Here is a 9,025-nt window from a genome sequence, read left to right on the forward strand (position 1 = left end):
CTTGTATGTCCCTCACACATTTTCCTCTCTCCCCATCCCCCACAAAACCTCATTTGTTCTCAGTATTTAACAGTCTCTTATTATTTGCCTCCATCACTCTCCATAACTATTTTTTTTTCACTTCCCCTCAGCCATGGTTTTCTGTTAAGTTTCTCCTGATTCACATATAAGTGAAAACATATGGTACAAATACTTTCTCTGACTGACTTATTTCACTTAGCATAACACCCTCCAGTTCCATCCACGTTGCTACAAATGGCCAGATTTCATTCTTTCTCATTGCCATATAATATTCCATTGTATATATAAACCACATCTCCTTGATGCATTCATCAGTAGATGGACATTTAGGCTCTTTCCATGATTTGGTTATTGTTAAAAGTGCTGCTTAAAACAATTGGGATGCATTGGGGTACATGTGCCCTATGCATCAGCACTCCTGTATCCTTTGGGTAAATTCCTAACAGTGCTATTGCTGGGTCATAGGGGAATTCTATTGTTAATTTTTTTGAGGAACCTCCACACTGTTTTCGAGAGGGGCTGCACCAGTTTTCATTCCCACCAACAGTGTAAGAGGGTACCCATTTCTCCACATCCTCGCCAGCATCTATGGTCTCATGGTTTGTTCATTTTAGCCACTCTGATCAGTGTGAGGTTGTATCTCAGTGTGGTTTTGATTTGTATTTCCCTAATGATGAGGGACCTTGAGCATCGTTTCGTGTGTCTCTTGGCCATCTGGATGTCTTCTTTGGAGAAATGTCTGTTCATGTCTGCAGCCCATTTCTTCACTGAATTGTTTTTGAGGTGTGGAGTTTGGTGAGTTCCTTATAGATTTTGGATACTAGTCCTTTATCCAATATGTAATTTGCTAATAACTTTTCTCATTCCATCGGTTGCTTATTAGTTTTGTTGATTGTTTCCTTTCCAGTGCAGAAGCTATTTATCTTGATTAGATCCCAATAGTTCATTTTTGTTTGTGATTCCCTTGCCTTTGGAGATGTATAAAGTAAGAAATTGCTGTGGCTGAGGTCAAGGAGGTTGTTTCCTGCTTTCTTCTCTAGCGTTTTGATGGTTTCCTGTCTCATATTCAGGTCCTTTATCCATTTGAATTTGCTTTTGTGTATGGTGTAAAAAGAAAATGTTCTAGTTTCATTCTTCTGCATGTTTCTGTCCAATTCTCCCAGCACCATCTGTTAAAGAGGCTGTCTTTTGATGTGCATGGAGGAGGGCACTTGTGGGGATGAGCACTTGGTGTTATATGGAAACCAACCTAACAATAAACTATTTGTAATAAATAAATAAATAAATAAATAAATAAATAAATAAATAAAATTTTAAAAAAAGAGGCTGTCTTTTTTCCATTTTCTGTTTTGTCAAAGATTAATTGGCCATACATTGTGGGTCCAATTCTGGGTTCTGTATTCTATTCCATTGGTTTATGTGCCTGTTTTAGTGCCAATATTATGGTGTCTTAATTATTACAGCTTTGTAGTAGAGGCTGAAGTCTGGGATGATGATGCCTCCCATTTGGGTTTTCTTCTTCAATATTACTTTGGCTATTTGGGGTCCTTTGTGGTTCCATACAAATTTGAAGATAGTTTGTTCTAGTTTTGAGAAGTATGCTGGTGCAATTTTGATTGAGATTGCATTAAATGTGTAGATTGCTTTGGGTTGTCATAACATTTTAACAATATTTATTCTTCCAATCCATGAGGATGGAATGCTTTTCCATTTCTTTGTGTCTTCTTCAATTCCCTTCATAAGTTTTCCATTGTTTTAGGTACAGATCTTTTACATCTTTGATTAGGATTATTCCTAGGTATTTTATCTTTTTTTGTTCAATTGTGAATGGGATCAGTTTCTTGATTTCTCTGTTGTTTCATTATTGGTGTATAAAAATGCAACCAATTTCTTTTTTTTTTTTTAATTTTTTTTAATTTTTTATTTATTTCTAGGAGAGAGAGACAGCGTGAGCAGGGGAGGGTCAGAGAGAGAGGGAGTCACAGACTGAAACAGGCTCCAGGCTCTGAGCTGGCAGTCAGCACAGAGCCCGACGCGGGGCTCGAACCCACAAACGGCGAGATCATGACCCAAGCGAAAGTCGGACGCTTAACCGACCAAGCCACCCAGGCGCCCCAAAATGCAACCAATTTCTGTACGTTGATTATGGACCTTGTGATTTTCTGAATTCATAGATCAATTCTAGCAGACTTTTGCTGGAGTCTATTGGGTTTTCCATATAGAGAATCATGTCATCTGCAAAAAGCGAAAGTTTGACTTCATCTTTGCCAATTCTGATGCCTTTTATTTCCTTTTGTTGTCTGATTGCTTATGGTAGGACTTCCAGCATGATGTTAAACAGCAGTGGTGAGAGTGGGCATTCCTGTCATGTTCCTGATTTCAGGGGGAAAGCTCTCAGTTTTTCCCCATTGATGAAGATCTTAGCTGTAGGCTTTTAATAAATAGCTTTTATGATGTTTAAGTAAGTTCCTTCTATCCTGACTTTCTCAAGGGTTTTTATCAAGAGGGGATACTGTATTTTGTCAAATGCTTTTTTCTGTATCTATTGACAGGATCATATGGTTTTTACCTTTTCTTTTGTTAATGTGATGTATCACATTGATAGAATTGTGAATATGAACCATCCCTGCAGCCCAAGAATGAATCCCAGTTGGTCATGGTGAATACTTTTTATATGCTGTTGAATTTGATTTGTTAGTATCCTGTTGAAGATTTTTGCATCCACATTCATCAGGCATATTGGCCCATAGTTCTCTTTTTTGCTGGAACTCTGACTGGTTTGGGAATAAAAGTGATGCTGGCTTTGAAGAATGAGTCCGGTAGTTTTCTTTCGATTTCTATTTTTTTAGAATAGCTTCAGAAGAATGGGTATTAATTCTGTTTTAAATGTCTGGTAGAATTTCCCAGGGAATCCATCTGGTCCAGGGCTCTTTTTTGTTTGGAGATTTTTGATAACTGATTCAATTTCTTCAGTAGTTATGGGTCTTTTCAGATTTTCTATTTCTTCCCATTTGAGTTTTGGTAGTATGTGGGTGTTTAGGAATTTGTCCATTTCTTCTAGGTGGTCTAGTTTGTTGACATATAATTTTTCATAGTATTCCCTGATAATTGATTGTATTTCTGAGAGATCTGTTAAAAATAAAACCATCTTTATTCATGATTATACCTATTTGGGTGCTCTCACTTTTCTTTTTGAGAAGCCTGGCTAGAGGTTTATCAATTTTTTTTTTTTTTTAGAAAACCAATTCTTGGTTTCATTGATCTGTTTAACTGCTTTATTGGATTCTACATTGCTTATTTCGGCCCTGATCCTTATTATTTATCTTCTTCTGCTAGGCTTGGGGTGTTCTTGCTGTTTGCTTCTAGTTCCGTTAGGTGTGCTGTTAGATTTTGTCCTTGGGCTTTTTCTGGTTTCTTGATATAGGTCTGGGTTGCAATGTATTTTCCTCCTAGGACTGCCTTTGCTGCATACCAAAGAGTTTAGATTGTTGTGTTTTCATTTTCATTTGTTTCTATATATTTTTTAATTTATTCTCTAGTTTCCTGATTGACCCATTCATTCTTTACTAGGGTGTTCTATAACTTCCATCCTTTCTATCTAGCATGCTACTGGAAATCGAAAGAAAGCTGGAGTTAGCCATACTTATATTGAACAAACTGGACTTTAAAATAAAGGCAGTAACAAGAGATGAGGAAGGGCATTATATAATAATTACAGAGATTTAGGAGGAACTTAACTGAGGACCATGGGGGAGAAGAAGGGGGGAAATGGTGGGGGAAAGTGAGAGAGGCAAACCATGAGAGACTCTTGAATGATGAGAAACAAACTGAGGACTGATGGATGTAGGGGGTAAGGGGGGAGATGGGCATGGAGTAGGGCACTTGTGGGGATGAGCACTGGGTGTTATATGGAAACCAATTTGACAATAAACTATTTGTAAAATAAAAAAATAATAATAATTACAGAGTCTATCCATCAGGAAGAGCTAACAATTATAAATGTCTATGCACTGAATTCAGAACACCCAAATGTTTTTCAGTAGATAGGTCTGCTACTACCCTGACGTGTCTACCTTTGTATGTTAAGGCCCGTTTATCCCTAGATGCTTTCAGAATTCTCTCTTTATCCTTGTATGTTGCCATTTCACTATGATATGTTGTGCAGAAGATTGATTTAAGTTATGTCTGCGGGGAGTTCTCTGTGCCTCTTGGATTTCAATGTCTGTTCCCTTCCCCAGTTTGGGGAAGTTCTCAGCTATGATTTGGGTGAAGTATTCCTTCAGCCCCTTTCTCTCTTTTCTTCTTCTTTTGGAATTCCTATAATATGGATATTGTTCCAGTTGATTACACCACTCAGTTCTCAAATTCTCTTTTCGTGTTCCTGAATCAGTTTATCTCTCTTTATCTCAGCTTCCCGTTTTTTCTATAATTTTTTTCTTCTAATTCACCTATTCTCTTCTCTGCCTCTTCACTTCAGGCAGTGGCCGTCTCCATTTTATTTTGCACCTCATATATAACAGTTTTTAATTCATCATAAATATTTTTAAGATCCATAGTCTTTGCAGCAATAACATCTCTGCTATCTTCTATGTCTTTTTCAAGCCCGGTGATTAATTTTATGACTATTGTTCTAAATTTTTATGTGGTTATGTTGTTTGTATCTGTTTTAATCAATTCTTTAATTGTCACTCTTCCTGGAATTTCTTTTGAGGAGAGTTCTTCGATTTTGTCATTTTGGCTAGCTTTCTGTCTCTTGTACGTTTTAAAAAGGCTTCTTATGTGCTCTGAACCTGTGAGTATGCTGTGTAACAGGAGGCTCATACACTGTCCAGGGCTTGGCCATTCAGGAACTGTTCTTTTAAGAGTGTCTCTTGGTCTTTCTTCATGTGACTTTGGTTATTTTATTTCCTTATTCATAGTCATGTTTTGGACTCTCCACCATATGTGCTTTGGTTTGTTCCTTGAAGTAGCCCTGGAAAGGAAAACAGAGAGGCAAACAAATGGAACAAGAATACACAAATGCACAAACAAATCAAACAAGCAAGCAAAAAGATCAAAAACAAAAACAAAACAAAAACAAAGGATGGTCTAAAATCATAAAACCAGAAATCCCAGCTACAAATAAAGAGCAGGGTCGAGGCAGTGCTGATGGAAGAGCATATACAAAGAGAGAAATGACAGGGGCAGAGAAGAAAGAGAAAAAAAACATTGACGAGGCAGAGAGACTAAACAGCTAGTCCTGAGAGAGAAAAAGGAAGATTCGAGGAGAAAGAAAGGAAGATAATGTTACCCAGAGAAACTATACAGCCAGATTATTCCACAGAGAGAGAAAGGAAAGGAAAGGAGTTGTAGAACATGCATCAAGAGAATGGATTAAATATGTCTGTTTAAGCAAACCTATAATCAGAGTAACCAGGCTAGAGGGGGAAAGAGATAAGGAGAAAAGGGAGAATATATCTGAATTGCAAGAATTGACCTATAGTTAATCAAGGCAATGCAGTAGTGCTGGTCTGGGGGGAGGGGGCTGTCTGTTTTCCAGCATCTATCCTGCTTTCCTAGATAAGCAGCTACCTAATACAGATGGGCGTCTTTTGGTGTAGGCGAGCCTGCTTCCACTGTAGTCCTCAACTACCAATCCCTGAGGTCCCACCTCGGTGGTTGTGGGGAGAAGAATGACAACTTGCCAGTCCCTTCTCCTCGGACCAGGTGTCCCAAATCACTCCTTTGGATCCTCACTGTGCCATGAGCCCAGAGGGGGTGGGCCGTCTCCTAGGCCTAGCCCATTCCAAGCTCTCAGTCTGTACATGTTAATGATGCCATCCGAAATGTAATCCTGTGAGCCATAGCACTTCAGGGCAGTGGACTGGTTCCTCCTGATGCTGACTCCGCCCCTGAGGCACCACTGAATCCATAGGACACTCCCCTCGCCTCTCAGCGCGGGAACAGGGCAACCAGTCCAAGGAAAGCCGTGCGCAGTTCGAGATGGGATCTCTCTTCGAAAGCCCTGCATTTGGAGATGAGATGATAAGATCCCTCTCCATCCTGGGCCGAAGTTTTTCTCTTGTCCTGATACAGTCCTACTTTCCCCAGATGCTCTTTATCTTCTCTTTGTCTCTCAGGAGAAGAGGATCCCTCCCTTCTGCGCCTCCATGTCCTGACCCATTTTTATCTTCCCAAGTCTGCAATCACACATCTATGAGGCTGCCTTCCTAGTAGACTCCAGCTCCTTTCTTCCCAGACTCTTGAGGTTCAGAGTCCTTTGGCTTTAGCCCTTCTTTCTTTGAGAGATGCGGGTGGGAAGTACGGAGCCCCCTACCTCTCTGCCATGCTTTCTCAAGACCTCTAATCCTTTAGTTTTAAGGTTTAGTTGTGTATTTGAGAGGTTTTTTTGTTTGTTTCTTTTCTTTTCTTTCTTTTTTTCTTTTTTTTTTTTGCTTCTTGAGGTAGACCTAGATTGGTATATATTTTCCTCTTATATCTTTTTGCTGCATCCTAAAAGTTTTGGACTCTTGTGTTTCCATTTTTATTTTATTCCATGTATTTTTTAGTTCATCTTTCATTCCCTGGTTAACCCATTCTTTCTTTAGTAAGCTCTTCTTTAACCTCCATGTATTTCGTAGTCTTTCCAAATTTTTTTGTGGTTGACTTCAAGTTTCATAGCATTGTGGTCAGAAAATATACGTGATACGTTCTCAGTCTTTTTTGTACTTTTTGACACCTGATTTGTAATCCAGTAATTATCTATTCTGGAGAATGTTCCATGTGCACTTGAAGACAATATGTATTGTACTGTATTAGGATGAAATGTTCTGAATATATCTATTAAGTCTGTCTGATCCAGTGTGACATTCAAAGCCATTGTTTCCTTGTTGATTTTCTGTTTATATGGTCTGTCCTTTGATATATGTGCATTGTTAAAGTCACTTACTATGTGCTGGCAGGAAAATGCCAGCATTCAGTTTAGCTACCCTCAGCAGGTGTCTGTGTCCCTATGGTAATGAATGAGGCAGCAAAATGGTGTCCACCAGCTCTTTTGTCCCCTGAAAGGCAATGCTGTCTCTCCCAAATGCACTCCAAGAAGGGTAAGTGTCTCTCCCAGTGTTACTTAGGGCATCCTCTCAGGCCACAGTGTCTGCTCCTGGACCTCTGCCCTCCTTCTCCACCGGAGCTTGCTACACCTGCCAGACCACTGTGTGGACTTCTAAAACTTCAGTCTTTGAGCTATGCTGATTGTAAAACACAATATTCAGCCTCTTTTGTTTTCCCAGTCAATAGTTTTGGAGAAGGGTTTTTCTAGTGCATTTCCCTGTTTGCTGCTGCTGGTGCTCTCTCTCTATGTCCTTTCTCCATGATCCGGGATCCCTCCTTTCTGCAGAACTTGAAGTTCTTTTCTCCCCTAAATCATGGCCCTGCACCTCCTACCTTCCACAGTGTGTCCTCTTTTCTCCTTCTAGTTGTGCAGTTTCTTCACTCCAAAAGTGTCACTTGTTAAAAAGTATAACATTTCAAGTTATTTTCATTATTAAAGATGTTTTAGTTTTGAATTTATACACTTAGTACCTTCCAGCTGGAGTTCATTTAGGAGCAGTGTTTTCTAAAGTACTGCCTCTTGGAGGGGCGCCTGGGTGGCTTAGTCGGTTAAGCTCCGACTTTCGCTTAGGTCATGATCTCGCGGTTCGTGGGTTCGAGCCCTGCGTCGGGCTCTGTGCTGACTGCCAGCTCGGAGCCTGGAGCCTGTTTCAGTCTGTGACTCCCTCTCTCTCTGACCCTCCCCTGCTCACGCTGTCTCTCTCTCTCCTAGAAATAAATAAAACATTAAAAAAATTTTTAAATACTGCCTCTTGGGGCACCTGGATGGTTCAGTATGTTAAGCATCTGACTCTTGATTTTGGCACAGGTCATAATCTCATGGTTTGTGAGATCAAGCCCCATATCAGGCTCTACACTGAAAGCATGGTGCCTTTTTGCGGTTCTTTCTCCCTTTCTCTCAAAATAAATAAGTGAACAGGGGCGCCTGGGTGGCTCAGTTGGTTAAGTGTCCGCCTTCGGCTCAGGTCGTTATCTCACGGTTCGTCGGTTCGAGCCTCGCGTCAGGCTCTGTGCTGACAGCTAGCTCAGAGCCTGCTTCTGATTCTGTGTCTCCTTCTCTCTCTGACCCTCTCCTACTCATGCTGCCTCTCTCTTTCTTAGAAATAAAACATTAAAAAATTTAAAAAAATAAATAAGTGAACTTTATTAAAAAATACTGCTTCTTCAGGATAATTAATTAGTTCTTCCAGGATGCATACACCATTAATGAAATTTTAATCTATTTAAAAATACACAAGTAACATTTATTGTATACTAAGAAAATAGAGAGAAGAAAAAAATAAGAAACTCTGGGTCATCCATAATCTCTATAATTCAGGTAACCATGGGCAATTTTCCCAGATAGGCTTTTAGATAATTTTATCTTCATAAAGACATGTAAATAAATCTTTTTCCTTAACAATAGTGGATTATGCATGTATAGTTTTGAGAACTCTGGTATTTATTGAAGTTTATTGATAAAGAATGTGATTTGGTCCCACCAGTAACAGGGAAAAAAAGAATTAAAGGATTATGGGTGTTTTATTTATTTGTTTGTTATCATTGTTTATTTGAAAGCCAGCTAGTTAATATACAGTGTAATATTAGTTTCAGGTGTATAATATAGTGACTCAACACTTTCATACAATACCCAGGGCTTATCATAAAATGTGCATTCCTTAATCTCCATTAACTATTTCACCCATACTGCCCACCCATCTCCCCTCTGGTAACCATCAGTTTGTTCTCTATAGTTAAGAGTCTGTTTCTTGGTTTGCTTCTCTCTGCCTCTTTTTTCTCCTATGTTTTGTTTCTTGTATTCAATATTGGTGAAATCATATGGTATTTGTCTTTCCTGACTGACTTATGTACCACAATACTCTCTAGTTCTATGCATCTCCTTGCAGATGGTAAGATTTCATTCTTTTTTATGGAT

This window comes from Hyaena hyaena, unplaced genomic scaffold (assembly GCF_003009895.1).
Source record: "Hyaena hyaena isolate Hyena2069 unplaced genomic scaffold, ASM300989v1 scaffold_1929, whole genome shotgun sequence".
NCBI classification, from domain to species: Eukaryota; Metazoa; Chordata; class Mammalia; order Carnivora; family Hyaenidae; genus Hyaena; species Hyaena hyaena.